Source organism: Nicotiana sylvestris, unplaced genomic scaffold (assembly GCF_000393655.2).
Source record: "Nicotiana sylvestris unplaced genomic scaffold, ASM39365v2 Un00008, whole genome shotgun sequence".
Classification (NCBI taxonomy): domain Eukaryota; kingdom Viridiplantae; phylum Streptophyta; class Magnoliopsida; order Solanales; family Solanaceae; genus Nicotiana; species Nicotiana sylvestris.
In genome coordinates this window covers 180,905-208,565 of record NW_027184344.1, presented here as the reverse complement: position 1 = coordinate 208,565, position 27,661 = coordinate 180,905, and the positions used below count along the sequence as shown (strand labels likewise).

General features: G+C 41.1%; 1 pseudogene; it reads left to right on the top strand.

Annotated features, from left to right (window-relative positions):
• Positions 1-2,319: 2,319 nt before the first annotated feature.
• LOC138884614 (uncharacterized) lies at positions 2,320-8,885 on the top strand (annotated as a pseudogene).
• Positions 8,886-27,661: the final 18,776 nt, after the last annotated feature.

The following is a 27,661-nucleotide window of genomic DNA, read 5'->3' as shown; positions in this document are numbered from 1 at the left end:
TACCAGACCATCCCACACGATGAAGAGTTGAGCCAGCAAGTCATTGAGTTAGATCCAAAAGATGCCTTCCCAAAAGAGAAAGTGCGCCAGATTTGGCATCAGTGCAGATTCTTAGGGCCTAATACTCAAGTACGAGACATATCCAAAGGCGAGGTGGAGCCTAGTTACACTGGTGGGTATGGTAAAAGATCCCGAGTTCAATATGAACCTGACAGGCCCGCAAAGAGGCACCATGTCTAACAATTTACCGACGGAGCACAGGTGCAATGGGACTGGCTGACCAAAAAACGAGTATAGGGATACCATAAGCAAGTTGGAAAAGCAAGTCAGAGAACTTCAATTTGAGAATAGCTTGCAAGTGGCGGCGGATGAACGAGAAAAGAAAAATCTAGCCAAAGAAAATGAGGCCCTTCGAGCTCAAATCAGAAATTGAAAGTAGCGGCAGAAAATCCAGTCCGAAGTGACAGAGATGAAAATCTCATAGCTAACTTGAGGCAGAAAGTAAATGACTACAGTTTTGATTTGAATAAATCAGAAAGTAAATTAGGCAAGTCTCGAAAGCAATTGGCTAAAAACGCAGATGAACGAGTACGCCTGGTTAAGCAATTGAGAGAAAGGTATGACGATGAGGTCACAGGGTTAAAGAAAAGGGTCATCGCCATGGAAAACAAAATGATCAAATAGGAAAAAGACTTCAAAGTTCAAAGGAAACATTGTTATACAGCATTGACACAATTAGAAATAGATTTGCAACAACTTCAGGAGCAAAATCATGCGGCTGAGCAAACTTTGGAAGCCAGGGCCCAGCAGATTGGGCGTTTGTTACAAGAAAAGGGTGCCATGAGAGAGAGAATTATAAACATTGCTGACTACATCGTTATGAAGTGCCAGATCTGTGAGGATATGACTCGCACTACCTTATTTGCAGCAGTAATGACATTTGTCAAACAGATAATGAGCGACTTGGATTGACTTCAAAGGGAGCTTGCATATAGGCCCGTGGCGAGACCGAATGATGTCCCGCGGGCACCAGGAGCATTGATGTATTTATGATTTGTCCATTTGAGTCTACATTTCTCTTTCGTTAGCGTTTGTCAGTCATGTTGAGTTTGTATCTTCTTTCTACTAGAGTTTGGCAAATTGTTTTCGAGTCTATATTTTTTGTTGTTGATGTCTATTTTTGGAGTCTGTATTTCATCTTTGCGTCGAAATCTGTTAGTCTTTTGGAAGTTATTAATTTTGAATTTGTAATGGAAGCATTTGTTGTTTTTATTTTATTTTATGAAAACTGAAAATCCCAAAAATGTTTTATTTCGTACTTATCTACAATAACTACGCTTGGTCTGATTCATGTGGGGTCATAATACGTAGGCAATCTCCATAGGATTCGACTGCAACCAAATAAAAAAAAGGGAATAAAAGAGGGAAAGAAAATAAGAGGGAAAACAAGAGAGTAAAGGAAAGGAAAGAGCGGAAAAATAAGAAAGAAAAAAGAAAAGAAAAGAGAGTAAAAACAAAGAGAGAACAGAGGCATGAATGAAAGGAAAGGATAGAAAAGAAAAGAAAAGAAAAGGGGATGTTTGCAATTAAAAGAAAGAAAAGGCCGGGATGACGCATGCAACCGATCAAATATATAATAGAGACGGTTAACTGTTTAGGCGCATTCATGCCCAATGTGCGGTTACCAATCTGTTAAAGCTGAATCGCTAACAAGGTTATTTTTTTATGTATTAAGTCCAGGCATATGGTTAGTTGACTGGCATTCTGGAAACTCACTCCTACAACACCGAATCGAAAGACAGGCTGAATATGGTCGACCAAGAACCGGAAACAAGTATTATCGACCCATCAAAAGAGGTGGACGAAATGGACGTTAATGCAATGAGGGAAGAAATGTATAAGCTGAAGCAGCAGATGGCTGAAATGTACCAAGCCTAGGCGAAGGGTCACCCACCACCAGTTTATCCCGCCAACCCTACTTATATCCCACCATCAGCCCAACCTCCGGAGCCTCCCACTGTGAACTCATCTCCAGCCTTTCCCCTCTACCAATAATGTCATGGCGCCACTTCCCATACTTCTCAGGCTCCACCACCCAAACAAGTCTCATACACTCCTCCGCCAATTACACCTATTTTTGTGCCACCTCCACCTGCTACATTACACCGATCTTCCAGTGAACCCCTGTTCCAAACTCATGACAACCAGTACTATCCCCCTGAACCCACCTTCAAAGTTCTAGAACCATATCCTTACACTCCTCATCTTGATATCCCGGCAGAGACCGAGAAATTGCCTAAAAATCCCGAGCATGAAGAGATGATAAGAAAGGTCAAAAGCTTAGAGCAATCGTTCCGAGATATGAGCGGGCTGGGAGGTCAAGTGAGTGTAGCCTATAAGGACTTATGCTTGTTCCTAGATGTTCAGTTGCTAGTAGGGTTCAAAATGCCCAAGTTTGATCTGTATGATGGGCATGGTGACCCGGTAGCACACTTAAGAGGATTTTGTAGCAAAATGAGAGGAGCAAGTGGAAGGGATGAATTGTTGATGGCATATTTCAGCCAATGTTTAAGTGGATCGGCCTTAGAATGGTACACCAGACCAGATCATAATAGGTGGTACACATGGGATGACTTGGCCCAAGCTTTCGCCTGCCATTTTCAGTACAACCTCAAAATTATCCTAGATCGTCTGTCGTTAATAAAGCTGGAAAAGAAGCCCGATGAGAGCTTCAAGGAATATGGATTCCGTTGGAGAGAGCAAGCAGCAAGGGTTAACCCTCCGATGAAAGAAAGCGAGATGGTTGATTATTTCTTGCAGGCCTTGGAACCCATTTATTTCTGTCACTTGGTGTCAGCAGTAGGTAAGTCCTTTAATGAAGTTGTGAAAATGGGAGGCATGGTTGAAGAGGGACTCAAGTCCAACAAGATCATGAATTATTCAGTAATCAAAGCAACCACTCAGGCCATTCAAAACGGTACTGGGGTGTGTTCGGGAAGAAGAAGGAGGAGGATGTTGCGACAATTGAGTCGGGAGCTTGGGTTGGATCCAGGAACCTTCCCCGTTACTACAATCAGTCGCGACCCGATCTCCAAATTTACCCCCACACTCCATATAACCCACCACAACACTATTACCCATCGTTGGATCCCCATTTTTCTGTTCATCATGCACAAACCTATACCCAGCCGTCCGCTCACTTGCAATGGCATGCACCAGCTCCATAAAACCCATACCAAGCTCCACAAAATAACTACCCACCCTCAAAAGCTCACAAAAATCCTCCTGGAATGGGGTTTGGACCCAACCAAGCCTTTAAAAATGAAAGGTTGCAGAAGCAAAACACTTTCACTCCATTGGGAGAATCGTATGCTAGCCTATTTCACAGACTAAAACAATTGGGTATGTTGAATCCGATCGAGGCTAAATTGCCGAATCCCCCTCCGAGAAATCTTGACCGCTCGGTGAGTTGTGAGTATTGTTCAGGGGCCCTGGGACATGACACAGAGAAATGCTGGAAATTGAAAACAGTCATTCAAGAACTCATTGACACTAATCGGATTGAGGTCCAAGCTCTGAAGGCGCCCAATATCAATCAGAATCCCTTGCCAACCCATCATGAAACAAATGTGATTGATATATTGCATAAGAGAGGGGAGCCTAATAAGCCTTCTCAAACCGTCATGATGATTCGGGCTAGTGAAGCCAGACCATTTGAAAAGTCAACCAGTGAAAAGTCTATGCTCAAGTTGAACATGGCAAATAATGAACCATCTGTGGAGGTCAAGAAGGGTTCCTCCAGTGATGTCGCAGGAAAACATGAAAGAGTAAAAGTGGTTGTGCCAGGAATGATGAACAAACCTGTGGTAATTGTGAAGGGTGCCCCCACAGATCCTGTCGTTATCAAACCGGTAACTCAATTACCAATAGTCAACAGCAAGGCAGTCCCATGGAATTATGAACAAGTGACTGTGACTTACAAAGGGAAAGAGGTTAAAGAAGAAGTGTGTGAGACTCATGGTTTGACTCGATCGGGGAGATACTTTGCCCCTGAAGAGTTGAGAAAAGCTAAGACCTCAAAAGATAATCCAGTGTTGGTGAAGAAAGCAGTGACTGAGGAAGAAGCAGAAGAATTTCTGGGAAAGATGAAAGTGCATGACTATTCCATTATGGAACAGTTAAGGAAGACACCAGCTCAGATCTCACTCTTGTCATTATTGATCCATTCAGACGAGTACCGTCGCGCTTTGATGAAGATATTGAACGAGGCTCATGTTCCTAACAAAATCTCAGTAAACCACTTGGAAAAGATAACTACAAGATATTTGAGGCAAACAGAGTCACTTTTTCTGATGATGAGTTGCCCGTGGAAGGTACCGAGCACAATAGAGCCTTTTATCTGACGGTGAAATGCAAAGATTCCGTGGTTACTCGAGTATTGGTTGACAATGGGTCTAGCGCGAACATCTGTCCTCTCTCGACATTGAGGAAGCTGCAAGTGGAGGATGAGAGAATTCACAAGAACACTATTTGCGTTCGGGGATTCGACGGTGGAGGAAAAGATTCAGTCGGGGACATAGTGCTCGAGCTCACAATAGGGCCAGTTGAATTTACTATGGCATTCCAGGTGCTCGATGTGGCTGTTTCGTACAATCTGTTGTTGGGACGACCCTGAATCCATGCGGCCAAAGTAGTCCCGTCTACTCTGCATCAAATGGTCAAGTTTGAATAGGATCGACAAGAAATTGTTGTACACGGCGAATTGTTCCGTTCATAGAGGTTGACGATGACAAGGGACCATGGGTTTATCAGGTTTTCGACACAGTATCGGTAGAGAAAATTCTGGAAGGAAAGTGCGTTCCAACTCCAAAGATGACTGCGACATCAGTTATGGTAGCTGTTGAAATGTTGAAAAATGGTTTCGTACCGGGCAAGGGTTTAGGTGCATCTCTGCAAGGTATTGTGCAGCCAGTTTCTCTTCCAAATAATCTGGATATATTTGTTCTGGGGTTCAAGCCTACCGTTGCAGACGTGAGAAGAGCTAGAAAAATGAAACAGAAAGTATGGGCATTGCCAAAGCCAATCTCGCGTCTGTCCAGGTCATTCGTCAGGCCGGGTATCAGAAAGCAACTATTGTCAAAGGTTCCTGGACCACTGATTGGTGTCGATGGAGACTTGGAGAAGGGGTTTGAAAGGTTATTCGCCGAGGTTAACATGGTTCAGGCTGGGGAAGGGTCCAGCAGGGAAGATGTGCAATTCATGGGACCACGTGCAAAAGTCAACAACTGGGAAGCTACTCCTCTTCCTATCCGGAGGGAGTCTTGGTAGTGGGTTTTGATTTTCTTTAGTTGTCTGGATTATTCCAGGGTCTATAATTCAGATATTATGTTATGTCCGGTTGGATGTGTTAAAACCCTGTTATCTTTATATTCAATGAAATGCAATTGTTCCTTTTCCTTCATTTCTTCTAATTTTATTTTTGTTTTCTTCTTTTGTACAGTTCTTTTTATGCTAATATCAATGACATGACATGCATGAGGAATCTTCGGCCCAGTTTTAAAAGCCAATCTAACTCTGAAATAATAATACAAGAAATTGAGTGTGATGACGAGTTGGAATTTGATGATGATGAGGCCTATGAAGAAATTTGTAAGGAACTAAGTCATTTTGAGGAAAAGCCCAAACCTAATTTGAATGATACAGAAGCAGTTAATCTAGGAGACCAAGAAAATGTCCGTGAAACTAAAATAAGTGTCCATCTAGAACCTCAACTCAGGGAGGAGATAATCAAAGCATTGTTCAAATACAAAGACGTTTTTGCATGGTCCTATGATGACATGCCAGGTCTAAGCACTGATTTAGTGGTTCACAAGTTTCCCACTGACCCAGCATTCCCTCCTGTCAAACAGAAGCTGAGAAAGTTGAAAACGGATATGAGTGTAAAGATCAAAGAAGAGGTCACCAAGTAGTTCGATGCGAAAGTTATTCAGGTCACGCGGTATCCCATCTGGTTAGCCAATGTTGTGCCTGTGCCAAAGAAGGATGGCAAGACCAGGGTGTACGTTGATTATCGGGATCTCAACAAAGCAAGTCCTAAGGATAATTTTCCTCTGCCAAACATCCATATATTGATTGAAAATTGTGCCAAACATGAGATTGGTTCTTTTGTGGATTGTTATGCGGGTTATCATCAGATCTTGATGGACGAGGAAGATGCAGAAAAGATGGCATTCATCACGTCGTGGGGAACGTACTACTATCAGGTCATGCCATTCGGTTTGAAAAATGCGAGGGCAACCTACATGAGGGCAATGACAACAATATTCCATGATATGATACACCAGGAAATCGAGGTGTGCGTGGATTATGTGATCGTGAAGTCTATAAAGTAGTCTGACCATGTCAGGGATCTGAAGAAGTTCTTTCGAAGGCTTCGCAGGTACAATATCAAGCTTAATCCTGCAAAGTGTGCTTTTGGGGTGCAGTCTGGAAAGTTGTTGGTGTTCGTAGTCAGCCGCCGGGGCATAGAATTAGACCCATCGAAAATCAAAGCTATCCAGGAATTGCCACCTCCGAAGAACAAGACCGAGGTGATTAGTTTGTTAGGAAGATTGAATTATATCAGTAGGTTCATCGCTCAGCTCACGACAACTTGTGAGCCTATCTTCAAGCTGTTAAAGAAAGACGATGCAGTCAAGTGGACAGATGAATGTCAGGAGGCGTTTGATAAGATAAAGGGGTATTTGGCAAATCCACCCGTGTTGGTCCTGCCAGAACCAGGGCGACCTTTGATTCTATATTTGACGGTATTGGACAATTTATTCAGTTGTGTATTGGGTCAACATGATATCACTGATAGGAAGGAGCAGGCCATATATTATCTCAGCAAGAAATTCACACCGTACGAGGTCAAGTACACTCAGCATGAGAGGACATGTTGCGCCCTAACCTGGGTGGCGCAGAAGCTGAAACATTATTTGTCATATTACACTACCTATCTCATATCTCGCTTGGATCCATTGAAGTATATCTTTCAGAAGCCTATGCCCACAGGGAGGCTTGCAAAGTGGCAGATCCAGCTCACAGAGTTTGACATTGTTTACGTGACTCAAACTGCAATGAAAGCACAGGCCTTGACGGACCATTTGGCCGAGAACCCGGTTGATGAAGATTATGAACTTTTGAAAACTTACTTCCCTGATGAAGAGGTGATACACATTGATGAAACATGGCAACACTACCTTGTTACGGCTCAGCTTCATTTTTTACTGTACCAACAACATGGTTGAGTACGAGGCATGCATTCTGGGTTTAAGGTTAGTTGTGGATATGGGTGTCCAGGAAGTCTTGGTCTTGGGTGACTCGGACCTCCTGGTGCAACAGATTCAGGGAGAATGGGAAACACGGAATTTGAAACTCATACCGTACAGATAATATTTGCATGATCTTTGTCAACGGTTTCAGTCGATAGAATTCAGGCATATCCCGAGGATCCATAATGAAGTCGCCGATGCTTTGGCCACTCTGGCGTCAATGTTACATCATCCAGATAAGGCTTATGTGGACCCTTTGTAAATTCAGGTCCGTGATCAACATGCTTACTGTAATATGGTAGAAGAAGAACTTGATGGGGAGTCATGGTTCCATGATATCAAAGAATACCTCCGGATGGAGGTATATCCGGTACAGGCCACAGGTGATCAGAAAAGAATAATTCGACGATTGGCAATCAGATTTTTCTTCAGCGGAGGGTTGTTATACAAAAGAACTCCAGATCTTGGATTGTTAAGATGCATAGATGCCAGATAGGCCACAGCTATCATGATCGAGGTACACTCCGAAGTTTGTGGATCGCATATAAGTGGGTACGTTCTGGCAAAGAAGATTCTCCGAGCAGGTTATCATTGGCTCACTATGGAGCGGGATTGCATCAGTTTTGTGCGCAAGTGTCATCAGTGTCAGGTGCACGGGGATTTGATTCATTCCCCACCATCTGAATTGCATACAATGTCGGCACCATGGCCCTTTGTCGCTTGGGGCATGGATGTCATTGGGCCAATCAAGCCAGCAGCATCAAACGGACACAGGTTTATTCTGGTAGCCATTGATTATTTCACCAAGTGGGTTGAAGCGAAAACTTTCAAATCTGTGACCAAGAAAGCAGTGGTCAATTTTGTGCATTCAAATATCATCTATCGGTTTGAGATTCCGAAGGTAATCATAACAGATAATGGTGCCATCTCAACAGTCATCTGATGACAGAGACCTGTCAGCAATTTAAGAATGTACATCGCAATTCCACCCCATATCTCCCTAAAGCGAATGGAGCAGTCGAGGCAGCTAATAATAACATAAAGAAGATACTTCAGAAAATGGTGGAAGGGTCCAGACAATGGCATGAGAAGTTACCTTTCGCATTATTGGGTTATCGTACTATTGTTCGCACTTCAGTAGGGTCCACTCCTTACTTGTTGGTGTATGGCACAGAGGCAGTAATACCCGCAGAAATTGAAATCCCATCCTTTCGGATTGTCGTTGAGGCAGAAATTGATGACGTTGAATGGGTCAAAACCCGTTTGGAGCAATTAACTCTTATTGATGAAAAGAGATTGGTAGCAGTATGTCACGGCCAATTGTACCAACAGAAAATGGCGAGATCATATAACAAGAAGGTACGTCCACGGAAGTTCGAAGTAGGTCAGTTAGTGTTGAGACGTATTTTGCCTCATCAAGTTGAAGCAAAATGAAAATTCGCCCCAAAGTGGCAGGGGCCATTTGTTGTATCCAGAGTATTGTCCAATGGCGCATTGTATTTGACAGATGTAGAAGGGAAATGTGTAGAAATGGCTATCAATTCTGATGCAGTCAAAAGATACTATGTATGATTTCTTCCTTTGATTGTACTTGTTTGTATTTGGCATATTTTGAAGATTGAAATGATGAAGGCGTTTTGTTCTGCTATCTAAACACTTTATCCTTTGTTACCCCCTTTTGAGCCTTATTTATTTTCTTTTATACCCCTCTTTTGGGATCAACGACACAATTCAAAAACGCAAGTGCGAAGGATAAGTAAGTGAAAAGGAAAAGAAAGAATGAACAAGAAAGGAAAAGGGAAAAGAAAAATAAAAAAGAGAGAAGAAAGAGAAAGAAAAGAAAAGAAAAGAGAAAAGCAAAAAGAAAAAAGGAGAAAAAAGAAGAAAAAAAAGAGAAAAACAACAGAAGAAAAAGAGAGAAAGAAAATAAAGAAAGAAAATAAAATCACAACAACAACGTAATTTATACGACATGAACTACGTTCGACCTGAATCCTTTTAAGGATATGTAGGCAGCCTCACGGTTCGGTCTCATCGAAACAAAAATCCAAAAGTCCCCAAGCAAGAAACTGGGGCAGAAGTCGTGGTTGTTGTGGGAAACCTGATTCCGAAAGTTGTAATTCTAACTCATTTAAATTGTTTTGAGCCTTTTATACCCTTCCGTCCTAGCCCTGTCCAAAAGCCCACATTACGGTCCAAAGAAAGACCTTCTGATCAGTCTTTGAGAAATTCCAATTCAAGCAGGTAAAGGTAATTCATGTCGGAGGCAACACTCTGGTTCAAGCAAAGAGCGAAATAAAATGAGAGAGTCTTATTGGTGAAAATCTTCACGAGCACCGTAAGGCGATAGGAGTTAAGAGAAATTAAAATGAGAGAGTCTTACTGGTGAAAACCCTCACGGGCACCGTAAGGCGAAAGTGAGTTGAGAGATGAACGAATGAAAGAGGTCTATTGGTGAAATCCTTTCAAGGCACCGCAGGATGAACAAGGTCAAGGTTTGGGTAAAGTAATCAGGTCATGGAAATTCTGGGGGAAACGAAGTACGGAAACTGAAAATTGATTGGTTGGACAGATTGGGCCGATTAATCCGAAATGCATGTCATGATCATTGGTACCAGCTGTTCCACTCAGATAAGTTTCTTTTTCTTTTTCCTTTTGTAGCAGTCATCTGGTTTTGGATTCTTCTTATCCTTAACCAGCAAAGTCATTGCATTTCATTTTCTTTTGGGTATTTATCTAAAGATGTTTCAATGTCAGTCTTGTTCAAATCAAGTGAAAATGATTTCAAAACTCACTACCAACTTCCAAAATTACAAAGCACAGAGTGGTCAAAGCATACTAAGGATAACATGATGTAAGAGAGGGGTACAAGGAATCACCAGAAGTTTCATCGGTGGAATGGATTCGTAATGTCATGGGAGATGAAAAGGTTCAAATAAAAAAGTCAGAGGTAAAACAACAGCATGGGTATAGAACACTCGGCTCGTCAAAGGTCATGGGGTTTGAAAATCAGTCAGAAAGTCAAAGCGGTTCAAGGCCAGTTCGGAGAAGCCAGTCAGAACAAAACATTGCAGCAGAAAGATCTTTAGCAAGAATTCCATCAGCTAACCACCACTTTAAACTGACAAAATTTTCTTTGATTGAAACAGGGGCAGAAAATTCGTTTGATTCGGAGAAACTCTCCGTAGGGGAAAAGAGCAAGCACCAAAATAGGTTTGACCGTAAACTTTCAGGACCCTACTGGAAAATGGAACCTAGTTTAAAGTTCAGAAATAGCATAATCTAGCATAAATGTATCCCAAAAGAATATAAGTTAGTTTAGAAGTTTGCATGTTCGAGATAGGATTCAATAAGGAGTTTCCAGGACCCCCCTGAATAATGGGACTTAGCTTTAAGATTTCGATTAGATAACAACATTTAGCGTAAACTCTGCTGTAGGGTAGTATAATTCAGACATGAAAGTTGTCACCCTTAAGATAAAATTTGACCTTTGATTTTCAGGACCCTCCTGGATAATGGGGAGTAGTTTAAAGATTCTCTTAGATATCAAGATTTAGCAGAAGTCACACCTATAGAAGATATAACTTAGATTTAAAATTGTCGTTTAGTTAAGAGTTGTCAGGACCCCCTGCATAATGGGACCTAGCTTTCAAATTCTTAGTAATATTTGGTAATATGATTCAGTTTAACCCTCACCTATGTGCCTAGTTACCAAACTGGGGCAAAAAGATTTTCTTTGTTTTTGTCTATTTTGTTGAAATTAGGTACCCGCTTGGAGAACAAGGAGAAGACATTCAAGTTCAGCAGTCAGGAGCCCGCCTGGAGAGCAGGGAATACATTTCAAGTCAGCAGTTAGGAGCCCGCCTGGAGAGCAGAGAATACATTTCAAGTTGAAGTCAGGAGCCCGCCTGAAGAGCAGGGAATACTCTTAAGCGCAACAGTCAGGAGCCCGCCTGGAGAACAAGGGAGTACAATTTAAATTTAGCTTTCAAATTCTTTGTTTTGTCTATTTTGAAGTCAGGAGCCCGCCTGGAGAGCAGGGAATACATGTCAAGTCAGTAGTCAGGAGCCCGCCTAGAGAGTAGGAAATACATTTCAAGTTGAAGTCAGGAGCCCGCTTGGAAAGCAGGGAATACTTTCAAGTCAGCAATCAGGATCCCGCCTGGAGAACAAGGGAGTACAATTCAAGTTTTAGCTTTCAAGTTCTTATCGATATTTGGTAATGTGATCCATTGTATACTTACATCTGTGCCCAGCCACCAAAATGGGGCAGAAAATTTTTCCTTGTTTTGTCTATGTTGAAGTCAGGAGCCCGCCTGTAGAGCAGGGAATACATTTCAAGTTAGCAGTTAGGAGCCCGCCTAGAGAGCAGGGAATACATTTCAAGTCAGTAGAACTCACATTTTGAAGTCAGGAGCCCGCCTGGATAGCATGGGAATACGTATCAAGTTCAGTAGTCAGGAACCCACCTGAAGAAGGGGAAAACATCTCAGTTTACAATTCAAGGTGGCAACAAAAGGATGTTTCTGAGAGATTGGAGGACAACAACGCAACAAGAAACACAAGAGCAAGCTTGAAGATATAGATAGGACTTTTGTAATCCATAGATCATAGTCTAGTCTAGCTTTTTGTTTTATTTTGACATGGTATAATAAGGAGGTTCAGTGAGTAGCAGTAGCAGCAACAGCAATAGTGAAATCACAGCTCCATGGTAGTCCCAGCTACCAGACATTCCTGAACTACACTGACCTGATTCCTTTTCAGCCAAGGATATGTAAGCAATCTCGGAAACAGGGTGCGGTCAAATCTTTCAAAATGCTTCCCACGGAGTACTCAAACGGGCAAAAATCGCTCGTATCCGCTCACTTTATCTTTGCACGAGAACTCTTCGTGTTTCCGGGCAAAGAGGGGCAGCTGTGAGCACATGATTTTTTTCCCTATATGAATTACTCTCATAAATTCAGAACAAAATAATCTCTTTTCATTATTTGCAATTTTGTGGATTCTCGTAGCATTTTTCTATTAATTGTTTGCATTTTTGTTGGTGCAATTTAATTAGTGAAAATACAAAAAAATATGTTGCATTCGCACTTAGGTTTAATTTTACATTCTAGTATTAATTAGAAAAAAAATTGTTGCATGAAATGGGTAAATCACAAAAAAGTAGTTTAATTTGCATTTTTAATTTTAGCTTTGATTTTGAGTAGCTTTCTTTCTAAATTTAGTTTTTAATTAATTGAGGTAATTATTAGTTGGAGTTAATTAATTCAATATGGTAGGATAATTTGATTAGGAATTAATTTAGGTTTTACTTTTACTTTTAATTTTATTTAAAATAAATAAAAGGAAAAATTGGAAAAAAAGGAATTGAAGAGATAGAGTTGGACTGACTTCAGTTAAAATATGCCCAGACCTAAAGCTATTTCCCCCGAAATCTGGCCCAAACCCGCGCCCTTACCCGACCCAATCCCCCCACTCAACCCAAACGACCACGTTTTAAGTTAAATCAGATTGGAGTCATCGAGGTTCCATGATCCTATGGTCGCGAAAGGGGGTGGGATGGGTATATAACTATCCTAATCTCACTACCCCCCCCAAACCCCTGTCTCTCATCTATTTCATCTCCCTTTCAGAGAACCCCCATGAAACCCTAGCCCGCCGCCCCTTTTCTATACCACTTAGACGCCCGGCGGCGCAGCCCTAACCATCTCCGTTCACCACCAAAACAACACCCCATGACCCCCTCACTCCCCTCTTTCTAAATCCCGGACCAATTTCTCTCGAACATGCCCCGAGCTCGTCGAATCTTAAGTTGAAAGTGAGACCTAAAAATGTCAAACTCCAGAATCGCCAGATTTGGTATTGATTAAGACCAAAACGGACCTTGGTCATGTGTTTTCATCTGAGAACATGTGATTGAGGCCCTTTTCGGTCAAAATCGAGGGTTTGAGGAAGAGCTGCAAGGCTTGGCCAGTCCGTTAGGTATCTTTACATTTTTATTGGCTCTTCTTTTGTATTTTTCTACCTTTTAAAGTCGTCCTGCTTCATCTCGTTTTTGTGTTTGTGTTTTTGCTTCTTCATAGCATGTCTGTTTTTATGCATGTACGACTCATTTGTTAGCCAACATAATTATCTGGTTGTTTGTTTAGAATGGGGTGAATCATTTTCTTTTTCTCTTTTGGGTTTTGGGCTTTGGTTTAAAAGTTCCCGTATCTCTTTCTCTTGGTTAATTTTAGGTTAGATTGTTTTTAGAATGTTGAGTCTTTGACTGATTTCAATCGATACCTAAAAATTGAACCCAAAAGGAACTGAATTGGGTTTATTTAGACCCATTAACTTAGGTCAATTGGACCCAGGCTCTGTTTGGTTAGAAGGGTAACAACAGGGTCATAGGGGGGTAATTTGGGTAGTCTGCTTAGGGGAATCTTTGTGTAACTGTTTGGGAAGCTTCTAGGAAGTTGGGGAAGGGACTGCTCTACAAAAACTGAATTAGAATTAGGGGTGTCTAAGCTAAAATGGAAATTCAAAAAGGGTCGAAGTACAAATCTGTTGATTAGTTAGGTTGCCCTACTTTCTTTCCTATAAAGGCAACATTTCTTGCATTGAAAGGCAGAGGGAAGAGACCTAAGAGCTAAAAGGGCAGAAAAGAGAAACAGATGAAAATTTGAGTGAAAGAGACTGTTCTATTGAACCTCATTAGTGATTTTTTTATTTCTGAAAACAATAGATACAGGTTTTATGATTTTAAATGGATTGACAATGGGTTTTGAGAAGTTGTCGTGGTTCAAGCTTGTTGAGGTTCACTGTTCCATTGGGTTTTCGAGTTGATTTTATGGTTCTAATTGCTGAATCTGGGTTTGATTATGGGCTAGAAATGAGTTGAAAATTGTTTTGTTGTTTGGGTCTTGGGTTGAAATCACTGCAGTGTAGTTCATTTTCACTGGTTTCGAGTTGTTTCCTTCTTGGAAATTTCTATTGTTTTATTGGCTCCGTGAGTTGATTTCACTGCTCAACTAGTTGAATCCGGGACTGTCATCTACTGATGTTTACTTGCTGACTATTCACCTCTATTCTTCTTTGTGCAAACTCCAGGTACATGCTCTGGAACCTGCATAAGGTGATCTTCAAGTTGGAAGTGAAATGAAAAATGGAAGTCGGAAGTTTGATATTCAGTCGTGTGTGTTGTTTATGTGCTAAGCTCGATATTCAAATCTTCTTCTCTATGAAAATCTTTGTTTGTCATTCCAAATGCTAATGTTGTTTAAAGTTCATATGCACCTAATGTATACAACGTATAGATCCTGTTAGTTAGATTTAGTAGTGGCTTATTTAGCTTGGATGGATGCTTCGATTATTGAAATCACACAGATGTTATTACTGTTGTAGATGCAGGATTGGTATTGCCCTTTTAGTAGTTTGTTAGGAAAACATTTTTGGTTATAATAGTTTAATTCTTGTCACTCCTGAAGCATGGGAACTATTAAGGATTAATTGTAGGCTATATGGTAGCATAGTATTGATTTTCAGGTGTTAATGAGGCTTACTATTATGTTTGATCACCTAAGGGAAAGCAGGTTCTAATGATTGTCTCATCTGGAAATATTAGTTTTAAAATTTGAGTTTGATGTTAGTTGGTATGTTCTTATTTTAAATGATTGGTCTGAAATCAGCATTGGACCATTTTAAGCCATGGATTTGAGTAAAATGAATAATGGAATTGTGGGCAGTACTCACTCGTTTGTGGGTTTGAGTTTTGGATTTGCATTCTTCACTAAGACTTGGGCTCATTAAGGCCTAAGCCTGAAGGTTTGATGTTGATTACTTTATCGGTAGTCAACTGGGTTCACGTAGTAACCCTGGAATTTTCTTTCATTGCGTGCGTGCCATGGGGACTCGATCTTGAGTCCTGCACTTGCTGATCTTAGTTTCTAAAAGGAGTGGGCTCATCTCAGTCCCAAGCCTTAAAGGCACTTGTAAATGGGGTTGCGCACTCCATGTTATTTGAGTTTGTTCAATGTCATTGAATCCATATTTCTTCCTTGTTTAGTCAGCGTTGCTGAAGCAGTTTTACTTCGAATAATTTGGCAATTTAATGCAGCACCTGTCAGCTGCTAAATATATTTGAATTCTTAGTTTAAAAAAAAGGTAATTAGAACTCCTTCAAGCAACCTTTCGCCGACTAGGCCCCTAAAATAGGTTTGAAGTATGCCACCCTCAAAAGAGTAATTCAAACATTTGTTGAAATGAGAAATCGAGGCATGCCACTTAGTGAATTTTCATGGCCCTCGCAAAGTTTCAAGTGCGTAGTTGCTTTAGGCACGCTATTTTAAAAATTACCTTCCTAAATTCGGGTGTGCATTTCATGTGACCCAAATCAAAACTTAAAACATTGGATAAAATATGCTTAGGATTGTGAGTGCATTTCATGTGGTGCAATCCAAAGACGTGTTTAGACAACCTTCAAATCTCCTTTAAAATTAATAAAAAGCGGATATAAGGTTTGAAAAAAGCACATAGGTTCAAAAGTGTTCTACGATTGGATAATTAAGCCGAATATAACAGTTGAGCGACCGTGCTAGAACCACGGAACTCGGGAATGCCTAACACCTTCTCCCGGGTTAACAAAATTCCTTACTCGGATTTCTGGTTCGCGGACTGTTAAAACAGAGTAAATTTTTTCCTCGATTCGGGATTTCAATCAATGAGTTAGGACACCATAAATCTCCCAAGTGGCGACTCTGAATCTGTTAACAATAATATGATCCCATTTCGATTGTCCTTTAATTGGAAAAACTCCCTTTATATATACTCCTTTACGGGGGTGTAGGAAAAGGAGGTGTGAAAGGCATACTTTTCCAATAATTTGCACAAAAGGATTCACTACCTTAGAAAATTCTTTGATGAATCTTCGGTAGAATCCTGCATGCCCAAGAAAACTCTTAACCCCCTTGACTGAAGTAGGAGGAGGAAGCTTTGAAATCACTTCAATTTTCGCCTTGTCCACTTCTATTCTGTTCTTTGAGATCTTATGGCCGAGGACAATGCCCTCCTTGACCATAAAGTGGCATCTTTCCTAGTTAAGCACAAGATTTGTCTCTTCACACCGGGATAGCACTTTGTCAAGATTCTTCAAACACTCATCAAAGGAGTCACCCGCAACACCGAAATCATCCATGAATACTTCCAAGAAGTCCTCCACCATGTCGGTAAATATAGTCATCATACACTGCTGAAAGGTAGCCGGTGCATTACACAAACCAAATGGCATCCTAGAAAATACAAGTTTCATACGTACACGTGAAGGTGGTTTTCTCCTGATCTTCGGAGCAATCAAAATATAGTTGTAACCTAAATACCCATCCAGAAAACAGTAGAAGTCACGCCCAGCAAGTCTATCTAGCATTTGGTCAAGAAAGGGCAATGGAAAATAATCTTGGCGGGTCACTTTATTCAGTTTGCGGTAGTCCATGCACACCCTCCATCCAGTGACAGTCGTGGTGGGAATCAACTCATTTAGCTCATTGGTAACCACAGTCATACCACCCTTTTTCGGCACACATTGAACTGGCAAAGTCCAAGAACTATCCTATATGGGGTACACAACCCCTGCATCTAACCACTTGATCACCTCCTTTTTGACAACCTCTTGCATAGCCTCGTTCAACCTACTTTGATGTTCTATGGAGAGCTTGGCATCATCTTCAAGTATAATCTTGTGCATGCAAAAGGCGGGGCTTATTCCCTGAATATCAGCTAGAGTCTATCCAATTGCCTTCTTCCTTCTTTGGAGCACCTCCAGTATTGCATCTACCTGCACGTTAGTAAGACAAGACGAAAGAATAACAGGTAAAGTTGAACTAGGGCCTAAGAATCCATACCTGAGGTGTGAGGGAAAAGGCTTCAACTCCAAATTGGGAGGTTCCTCAATTGAGGGCTTTGTTGGCAGAGTCTTTCTATTCTCAAGATCCAAAGACAGCTAACGGGGCTCATAAGAATAAGAACACATTCCATGCAAAGCATTTACACACTCCACCCTACCTTCATCTTCATTCACATCAAGGTTCAACAATACCGCTTCTAAGGGATCCTCCACATTGATCATGGCACTGGTATCATCAACTATCACCTCCGTGACAAGATCTACAAAAGAGCAAACTTCAGTACTATTCGGCTGCCTCATTGATTTGCACACATGAAAGACAACTTTTTCGTCACCCACCGGGAATGTGAGCTCCCCTACTTTCACGTCAACCAATGCCTTTACTGTTGCTAGGAAAGGTCTTCCCAATATTATCGGCACCTCATAGTCGACTTCGTAGTCCAGAATTACAAAGTCAGTAGGCAAAATAAACTTGTCCACTCGGACAAGAACATTATCAATAATACCAAGCGGCTTCTTCATTGTTCTATCCGCCATTTTTAATCTCATTGAAGTAGCTCTAGGTTGACCAATACCCAAAGTTTTGAACATAGAGTAAGGCATCAAATTGATTATCGCTCCCAAATTACACAATGCCTTTGCAAAATCCGCACTCTCAATGGTACATGGAATCGTGAAAGCGTTGGGATCTTCAAGCTTTGGATCCATTGAGTGCACAATTGCACTTACTTTATGAGTCATTTTGATGGTCTCACAATCCAGAGATCTCTTTTTAGTCACCAAGTCTTTCATAAACTTGGTGTAACCTAACATTTTCTCAAGAGGTTCCACCAAAGGAACATTGATTGACAAGCTTTTCATCTCAATAAACTCCTTAAATTGGTTTTCATTCTTTTTCTTCGCAAGTCTTTGAAGGTAAGGTGGAGGAGGCCTTGGCAAGGGAGCCTTAGCCTTGGGCACTACCATTTTCGGTATGTCTATTACGTGTTCCCTAGACGGGTTCACGTCATCTTGAGTCTCCACCTCATTATCATGAATATCAATTCTCACTTTTGCATTCAAATTCTCTTCACTCACTCGCTCATCAACTATAGGGACATCATCATCTTGCACTTTAACCTCATCACTCACAACTTCCTTTTGCTCAGAGGTATTCATATCACCACCTCGATTGCTTCTAGTGATCACCGCCATTGCATGCCCGATATTGTTCCCATCGTTCGGGTTTACTAACATATCACTAGGTAGAGCCCCCTTAGGGCGAGTATTCAAAGATTGCAAAATCTGGCCAAGTTGAACCTCCAAGTTTCGGATTGAAGTATTATAGGATGCCAACTGGGCATCAGAGTCGGCATTCTTCTTTATCATGTTCAAACATCATCTCGATCCTTCCCATCTCATTGTTTGACGAGCTAGGACCTTGGGACGAAAATGGAGGCGGTTTGTTTGGTTGTTGATACATTAGATGTCTTTGAAATCCTTGCCCCCGATTTCCTTGATTTCCATTATTCCAACCCCCTTGGTTGTTGTTTCCTCCCCAGTTGTTGATGATGCTACTCTAGTTGTCCTGGTTGTTTTGATTGCCCCAATTCTAATTGTTGTTCCCCCAGTTGCTATTTCCCTATTAGTTTTGATTCCCCCAGTTTCCTTGGGATCTCTACTGTTGTTGTTGGTTAGGTGCATTGCCCCTTTGTCCTTGGTAATTGTTCACGTACTGGACTTCTTCACTTTGCTCATCATACCCATCATGTTGGTTGAAACCACCATTACCCTGCTCATATTGATCCGGACTACCTTGACCTTGTTGACCTCTTTGTCGCCTCTTGTTGACCAACATGTTGATACCTTCCATAGCATTTACTTGTCTCGGCGCTTGAACTGTTTGCAACTAAGCTTTTGCCAATTGATTCATTGTTGTAGTTAACTCTGCTATTGCTTGGCTATGGTCGTGGAGCTCTTTGTGCAGGTGAATGGCAGTGGGATCACCCTGTGGCACATTAGCTCGACTTTGCCAAGATGAGGAAGTATCTCCATCTCATCCAAGATCTCACACGCCTCAGCATAAGGTGTGTTCATAAAATTTTCCCATGCTAGCTGGTTCACTACACACTGATTGGTCGTGTTAATGCCACGGTAGAATGTCTGTTGGATCATTGTTTCCGTCATGTCATTGTTCGGACATTCTTTCACCATTGTCCTATATCTCTCCCAGATCTCATGAATTGGTTCATTAGGTTCTTGTTTGAAGGCCAAATCTCATCTCTCAATGTCGCCATATGCCCTGGCGAGAAAAACTTAGCTATAGACTTGTTTACCAACTCATCCCACGTAGTGATGGAATGGTTGGGAAGCCTTTCGAGCCAGTTCAAAGCTTTCCCTCTAAGTGAAAAAAGTAAAAATCTCAATCTCAATGCATCCTCTGACACATTTGTTTGTTTGCTTCCCCAGTAGGTATCCACAAAGTCTTTAAGATGTTTATATGTATTCTGACAGGGAGCGCCTGTGAAGTACCCTTGCTGCTCCAATAAAGTCAACATCGCATTTGTAATTTGGAAATTGCCCGTCCGGATTCAGGGTGGGACAATTGCACTTGTGTATCCTTCATTGGGAAGCACCCGAGGAGCGACTCTTGAAGGAGGCGGGAGAGGGTCTGGAATATTTTCATTGGCCTGGCGGCCTCTTCTTTGTCCTTGAGGTACTAGAGGCACCTCATCTTCGTCATTATCATCTACTTCCTCCCCCGGGAGAACATTTCCAAGAGGATCATTGTTTGCCATGTTGTACCTGAATCAATTGACCCACACAAGTTAGTAAAACAGAAGGAAAGAAAAACAAGACACAAAACTAGTCAGTTAGATAGCCAAAACCGTTTAGATCCCCGGCAACGATACCAAAAAGTGATCGTCTCCAACCCTATACCACTATAGAATGGCAAGAGTGGTCGATGCAACTTTTACCCAAAAGGTCGGGATCGAATCCACAGAGAGATAATATTGGTTTGGATTGGGTTTCTATCTAATCTAGTTATGTGTGATGTTCTTAATTACACTTCTAATCATGCTTTGTCTTGGTTACTATTCTACTTTTAATCACTAATAAAGAATGAAAATAAGCTAAGTATGATATTTTTGTAAAGTTTTCTCAATTGAAAAAAAGGCAATAGGGAAGTGACTTACACCTAGGTGAGTATCTAACGGGATCTAAAACTTAGGGTAAAATTGTTATAATTGGGATCATGATATAGCCATTGCACATAACTACTCACTCTATACCTCTCAGTAGTTTGAGTGACTTTGCCCTAATTGTCTTTTTCAAGCTCAATTGGGTGTTCAAACAATGCAAGAAAAATTGGCTCAAGTCGGGTATTACTATCTCTAGGTTTAACTCTTTAATTGGGGCTATCAATCTCTTGAATGCACCCCAATTCCTCGTTGGTCTGAATTTTCTAGACTTAGTCTCTTTTTCTCAAGAAGTGCCTAAGTCAAAAAAGGTACAAATCAGTGTTTGCAACCACCAATTCAACATTAAACCATAAATCAAGCCAAATATCATTCACTCATAAATATTTAAGCCCTAAAATTGAAAACCTATTAAATACTCACACTAGGGTTGAGCCACAACCCTAGCTAATGGGTTTAGCTACTCATAATCAAAGAAGAAATTAAAGATTTAGATGAAATATAACTCTCATAAAAATGAATTACAAGAGAAGAATGTAAGATTAATGGTTAACCAAGATCTAAAATTACTTAAAATAACAAAAAGATGATGTTCATGTGTTCCTCTCACAACAGATGATCTAAAAATCTGAAAAAGAACTAATACACAGCAAAACTTTTCGGACAAAATTGCCCCTACGGAGGTTCCGCGGACATGGGAAAATGGGCAGCCTCAGTGCTTGGACTAGCGTGGACCGCAGTTCTTCTCTTTTAGGCTGATTCTGAAATTGAGTCTGCTGGGAGGGAAAAACTACCACCGTAGCGCTCCTCCAACCGCGGCCGCGAATATGAGCGCGAACTGAGGTCTTCAATTTGAGCTCCAGACTTGGTTCTCTGATTCTCACTTCCGCTGAGGGCAAGAACTTGACCTCGTCTGCGTTAGAGACACTGATGCCGCGCAATTTTATCGCGGGCAGCGATAACTTGCTAAGCCCAAAATACAACTCTCTGAACCTTGCCACCGCTGAGAGCGTAATCAAGACTGCCTCAGTGGTGGACCCTCCGCGTCCGCGTCTGTTTCTTCGATGTCAGCACCCTTTTGACTAAGCTTTGTACTTGTGTGGGTTTCACTCCTTTATGAGCTGGTTTTGACTTTCTTGTCTCTTTTTGACCAAAAACTACAAACAAGCAAAATAAGTTAGCTTTTGGGAATACTTGTACACACTTTTAATCCAAAACCTAAGCAAAAAGAAGCATAAAATAGGCTAGAATCCCTAGTTATCAGGGGGTCGCGAACGCGTAGATGAGGCTGAGGTGCATTGCGAACACGATAAAGTGCTCGCGAACGTGACAAATAGTTAGCAAGGCATATTTTAGCACTGAATTCAATAAGCTTTGTCATGCTGCTGATTGATGGGTTAATTAATAGCATGCATTAATTCATCTAGTGGATATAGAGAATTTGGTAATGTTACTCGAATTCAGAGTTGAAACTACATGTTATGTCCGTGGAAAAGCACAAGCGCTAATTACATGTCCTTAAAATTCTCTCTTCTATATTATTTTTTAAGATTACTATAGCGTTTGTTCTTTTCACAATATTATTTAAGATATATATTATTGTCGACATTTAGCTTGGCTTGAGATGTAACGACCCGACCGGTTGTTTCGAGCTCTAGCATGGCGTTTGGCGGTTTGAGGTCATCAATAGCTTCACTTCAGGTATTATGACTTGTATGTGTGGTCGAAATTGAATTTCGGGAAGTACAGAGTTAATTTGGAAAGAAAATTCTAATTTTAGAAGCTTTAAGTTGGAAGAATTAACTAAGGTTTGATTGTTGAGTAAACGACCTCGGAATCTAGATTTGAAGGTTCCAACAAGTTCATATGATGATTTTGGACTTGAGCGTATGTCCAGATCGGGTTTTGGGTGATCGGGAGCATTTCGGTGCCTATTGTGGAAAGTTGACATTTTGGAAGAATTTCATAAATTTGGGTTGAAGTGCATTTCAATGTTATCGATGTCCGTTTAGGATTCCGAGTTTGGGAATAGCTCCGTATGGTGATTCTGGTATTGGAAGTGTGTTCGGATGTGGATTTGGAGGTCCGTAGGTCATTTCAGAATCATTTGGCGAAAGTTAGAAATTTGACGGTTTTTGAGAAGTTTGACCGAGAGTGGACTTTTTGATATTGGGGTCGGATTCTGATTCTGGAAGTTGGAGTAGGTATGTGATGTCGAATGTGACTTGTGTGCAAAATTTGAGGTCAATCGGACGTGATTCGATAGGTTTCAGCATCGAATATAGAAGTTTGAAGTTCTAAAGTTCATTAAGCTTGAATTGGGTTGCGCTTCGTGATTTCGATCTTGTTTGATGTGATTGAAGGCTCGACTAAGTTCATAATGTGTTTTGGGATGTGTTGATATAATTGGTTGAGGTCCCGAGGGCCTCGGGTGTATTCCGAGTGGTAAACGGATCGAGTTTAGACTTGGAGAAAATGTTGGGGCTGCTGTCTTCTGTTATAACTGCACCTACGAGGTTTTGGTCGTAGGAGCGGAGCTGTAGAAGCAAAAAGAAGGAGAGGGGGCTGCTTCGCAGAAGCGGCAATGCATCCACAGAAGCGAGTCCGTAAAAACGGACTCTTTGACCGTAGAAGCAAGGGAAGCTGCAGAAGCGAAGAGGAGCATCGCATGAAATTTGAAAGTTGAGGATCAAGGTTGCAGTTCGGTGTTGACAAGAATATCACAAGCTCGGATGAGCAGAAAAGAATTCAAATGTTTAGAGTAGGCCGGTATTGTCTTCAACGTCACCTGAGATCGATGTCATGTGTAAGAGGCTTTGTGCACGGATTTTTGCTGGTCCTTGATTTGCTTTACAACATTAGTATGACCGATGGTATGGATGTGCCAACTTGTTACCTGGTGCGGAAGGTCATGGGAGCGTATCCCACGGGAAGATTGTATAAGTGTAACATGTCGTCACTTGAATGATTGAAGATTGAAATCAAGTATGGAGATTGTGGTACTACCGCTAATGTGAGAGTTTAGGTCTAGAAGGTGCTCTATTCATTTGGTTGTGAACTGAGGATGTTTGTTCCAGATTTGACGGCTGTTCTTGTGTGTCATGGAAAAAGGGTTTGTTATGGATCCCTGAAAGGTTATTGTCCCAATACAGTACGATCTGAATTGGCTTGAGGTCCTTGGATGGATCTAAATGTGAATGTGGGTTGTATATAAGGCCGAATGTGTTCATTTCTGCATAGAGTTGTTTAAGGAAGAGTATTCGGATGTTGGATGTTATTTTGTCGTCTGCTATTTTATGTATTATTGTATTGTGCCATGTGGGTTGTGAGGTGGCTTGATTATTCGCACTCGTGTTGAAATCCCATGTAATTTGTGGTGTTGTGAGAGCAGAATATCTCTCAAGATACAGGTCATTTATTGCACCTTAGTTGTGTTTGAATTTCATGGCATATGGCGATATCTGTCTCCCCAAGATTTGTATTATGCATTTCACGTGATTGTGGCTGATATTCGGGTATTTCGCAAGTATGAGCATTTTAGCTTGGTAAGTATTTCCTTTATAGATTATTATGTGTGTCGGGTGGTACGCCACCACGGGCACATTGTTTGGATCGGGTGGCACGTAGCCACGGGTACATTGTTTGGATCGGGTGGCACGCTGCCACAGGTATCATGATAGGATCAGGTTGCACGCCGCAATGGTATTATGTGTGGATCGGGTTGCACGTTGTAACAGTGTGATGTTGAGTACAATTTCTCATATCTATTCTTGTGTATTTTGTTTCTCATGTTCTGAGGAGGGTTCATAACATCTTCTCGGTTATTTAATTAGTTATATGGGTTGAGTAGTTCTTTCCAGGGTTCATTTTTCCTTTGGTATCACATTCGAGTTTGTAGCTTGTTGGCACATTGTGGCATCATATGAGACATTTGGCCTTGTACCAGGTGAGACGAGATTATTGGAACCGGGATTAGTATGATCAGAATTATGTGAAGCATATTAAAGAACAAATACCGTTATTTGGTTCATAATGAAGTAATAGTTCTTGTCAAGAGGAGGAACTCAATGATTTGTTGACAGTTGGTTATGGATTTCTACACATCTCTTCCGTCGTGGAAGCATCACAGGAGTTGGAATAGTACTTATATATGTCATGAGGTGTGTTGTGAGCATCGGATTCGTGGGATTTCGGCTATTGTTATTAGAGGGTGTTATTATGGTCATGTGAATTATGCGGTGCATGGCGTGGATTTAGCAAAAGTATGCAATCATGTATTGGTGCATCGTGTAGTGATGGATAAGTGTTCATATGACGGAAACAGGCCTGGCAGAGAATTTCGGACGTTGGAATTGAGCCCTAAGGCTTATTTGACTAAGTAAAAGGGAGAATCTTCAAACTGGCTCGAGCTAGTGTGCTCATCTGAGTTGTGGTAGCACGGGTAGGTGCACGAGATTTTAAACAGTGATTTCAGACAACTCCAGAGCAGATGTTAGCACGTTCGAGGACGAACGTATGTTTAAGTAGGAGAGAATGTAACGACCCGACCGGTCGTTTTGAGCTCTAGCATGGCGTTCGGTGGATTGAGGCCATGAATAGCTTCACTTCAGGTATTATGACTTGTACGTGTGGTCGGAATTGAATTTCGGAAAGTTCGGAGTTAATTTGGAAAGAATTCTAATTTTAGAAGCTTTAAGTTGGAAGAATTGACTAAGGTTTGATTTTTTGAGTAAACGACCTCGGAATTGGGATTTGAAGGTTCCAATATGTACGTATGATGATTTTGGACTTGGGCATATGTTCGGATCGGGTTTTGGATGACCCGAGAGCATTTCGGCACCTATTGTGGGAAGTTGGCATTTTGGAAGAATTTCATAAATTTGTGTTGAAGTGCATTTCAATATTTATCGATGTCTGTTTGGGATTCCAAGTCTGAGAATAGCTCTGTATGGTGATTCTGGTATTGGGAGCGCGTCTGGATGTGGATTTGGAGGTTTGTAGGTCATTTCAGAGTCATTTTGGCAAAAGTTAGAAATTTGAGGTTTTTGAGAAGTTTGACCAGGAGTGGACTTTTTGATGTTGGGGTCAGATTCCGATTCCGGAAGTTGGAGTAGGTCTGTAATGTCGAATTTGATTTGTGTGCAAAAATTGAGGTCAATCAGACGTGATTCGATAGGTTTCGGCATCGAATATAGAAGTTTGAAGTTCTAAAGTTTATTAAGCTTTAATTGGGTAGAGATTCGTGATTTCGATGTTGTTTGATGTGATTTGAAGGCTCGACTAAATTCGTAATGTGTTTTGGGACATGTTGGTGTAATTGATTGAGGTCCCAAGGGTCTTGGGTGGATTCCGATGGAAAACGGATCGAGTTTGGACTTGGAAGAAATGTCGGGCTGCTGTCTTCTGGTGTAACTGCACCTGCGAGGTTTTGTCCGCAGGTGCAAAGCCGCAGATGCGGCCAAGAGGGTCACAGAAGCGAAAAGAAGAAGAGGGGGCTGCTTTGCAGAAGCGGCAATGCAGCCGCAGAAGCGAGTCCGCAAAAGCGGACTCTTCGACCGCTGAAGCGAGGGAAGCCGCAGAAGCAAAGAGGAGCATCGCATCTGCGGAGCTCAGAAGCGACTAAGGACAGCAGATGCGAGGGGTCGCTGGGCAGAGGAAGATTTTTATAAACGGGACTTGGCCAATTTTTCTTCTATTTTTCACTTGGTGGAAGCGATTTTGGAGAACTTTAGAGAGGGATTTTCATCAAGCAACACAAGGTAAGTGATTCCCACTTACTGCAAGTTAAATACATGGATAATATAAGGATTTAAACATGAAAATTTGTGGAAATTTGGGGTTTTGGTAGAAAAACCTAGAAATTAGTATTTTTGGATTTTGACCACGAATGTGGGCATGGAATTTGGAATAAATTATATATTTGAGTTCGTGGTATTATGGGTAAAGTTTATCTTCGAAAAATTTTGAAATCCGGGCACGTGAGCCCGAGGGTGATTTTATCGACTTTTCGAACGAAATTGAAAATTATTATAAATTGCATTACAATGAGTATTAGAGTATATATTTATGGATTTGCAAATTTATTGAATAGTTTTGGAGCGATGGGATCCAGTTTAAGTTGTTTAAAAGACTTGGGAGCCGGCTATGGAACTTTAGAGCAAGGTAAGTCTCCTTTCTAACTTTGTAAGAGGGAATTTACTCCATAGGTGAATTGAATTAATATGTGCTTCTATTTGTAGGGGGCTACGTACGCACGAGGTGACAAGAGTCCGTACGTAGCTACTAATTATGCCTATGTCCAGGTAGTTTTAGGTTTATATCATGTCTTGTTGATACCGTTATTTGATTATGTTTATTATTTACCTTGAAAAGAATTGAGACCGAGTACACTTATTAAATGCCTTGAAAAGAGTTGAAATTGAGGATTTCGACACTTGAAAGTTTTCATTTAAATTTCGTATTTTATAAAAGAATTTAAAAATATTATAATGACTTATGTGCAACCGTGTCGCAAATATATTCCGCGAGTGGGGTAAATTTCGACTACTCTCATGGGAGAGGGTCGTTCGCCTCGGCAGGTTAATATATGCATCTATGGTTTGTGTTGTTCGACCCTCGGCAGTGCACAGTTTGTATTTATATGTTGGTTCGTGTTGTTCGACCCTCGGCAGTGCACAGTTTATATTTATATGTTGGATCGGGTCGTACGACCTCGACATGACTTGCGCATGATAACTCTTTAGAAATAATAATAATTGACATTTCCTTATTGGCTTAAGATATAAATTGTTAAATGATGAAAATGAATTTGGGAATCTTTATTAGTAAAAAGAATTGTTGATTATTTTCGGTTATTAAATTTTTCAGCTATGTTATGTATTTCATGCTTAAATATAATATCGGCATTTTATTGTTGGCCCATAGTAAGTGTCGGAGTCGATCCCTCGTTACTACTTCTTCGAGGTTAGATTGGATACTTACTGGGTACGCGTTGATTTACGTACTCATACTACACTTGCTGCACATCTTTGTGCAGGTACATATATGTCTACTGACCTTGTGATAGCAGAGCATAGTAAATGGGAGAATTTAGGTGAGCTGCATTCCTTATTACGACCCGTGGCTAGCAGAGTCTCCTTCAGAGTATTTATATTTTTCTTATCCAAATTTGTATTTCGGACGGATGTTGTATTTCATTTTACATTCCTAGTTGATGCTCATGCACTTGTGACACCGGATTTTGGGGTAATTATGGGTTGTTCAGTATTGAAATTGTGGAAATATTTTTA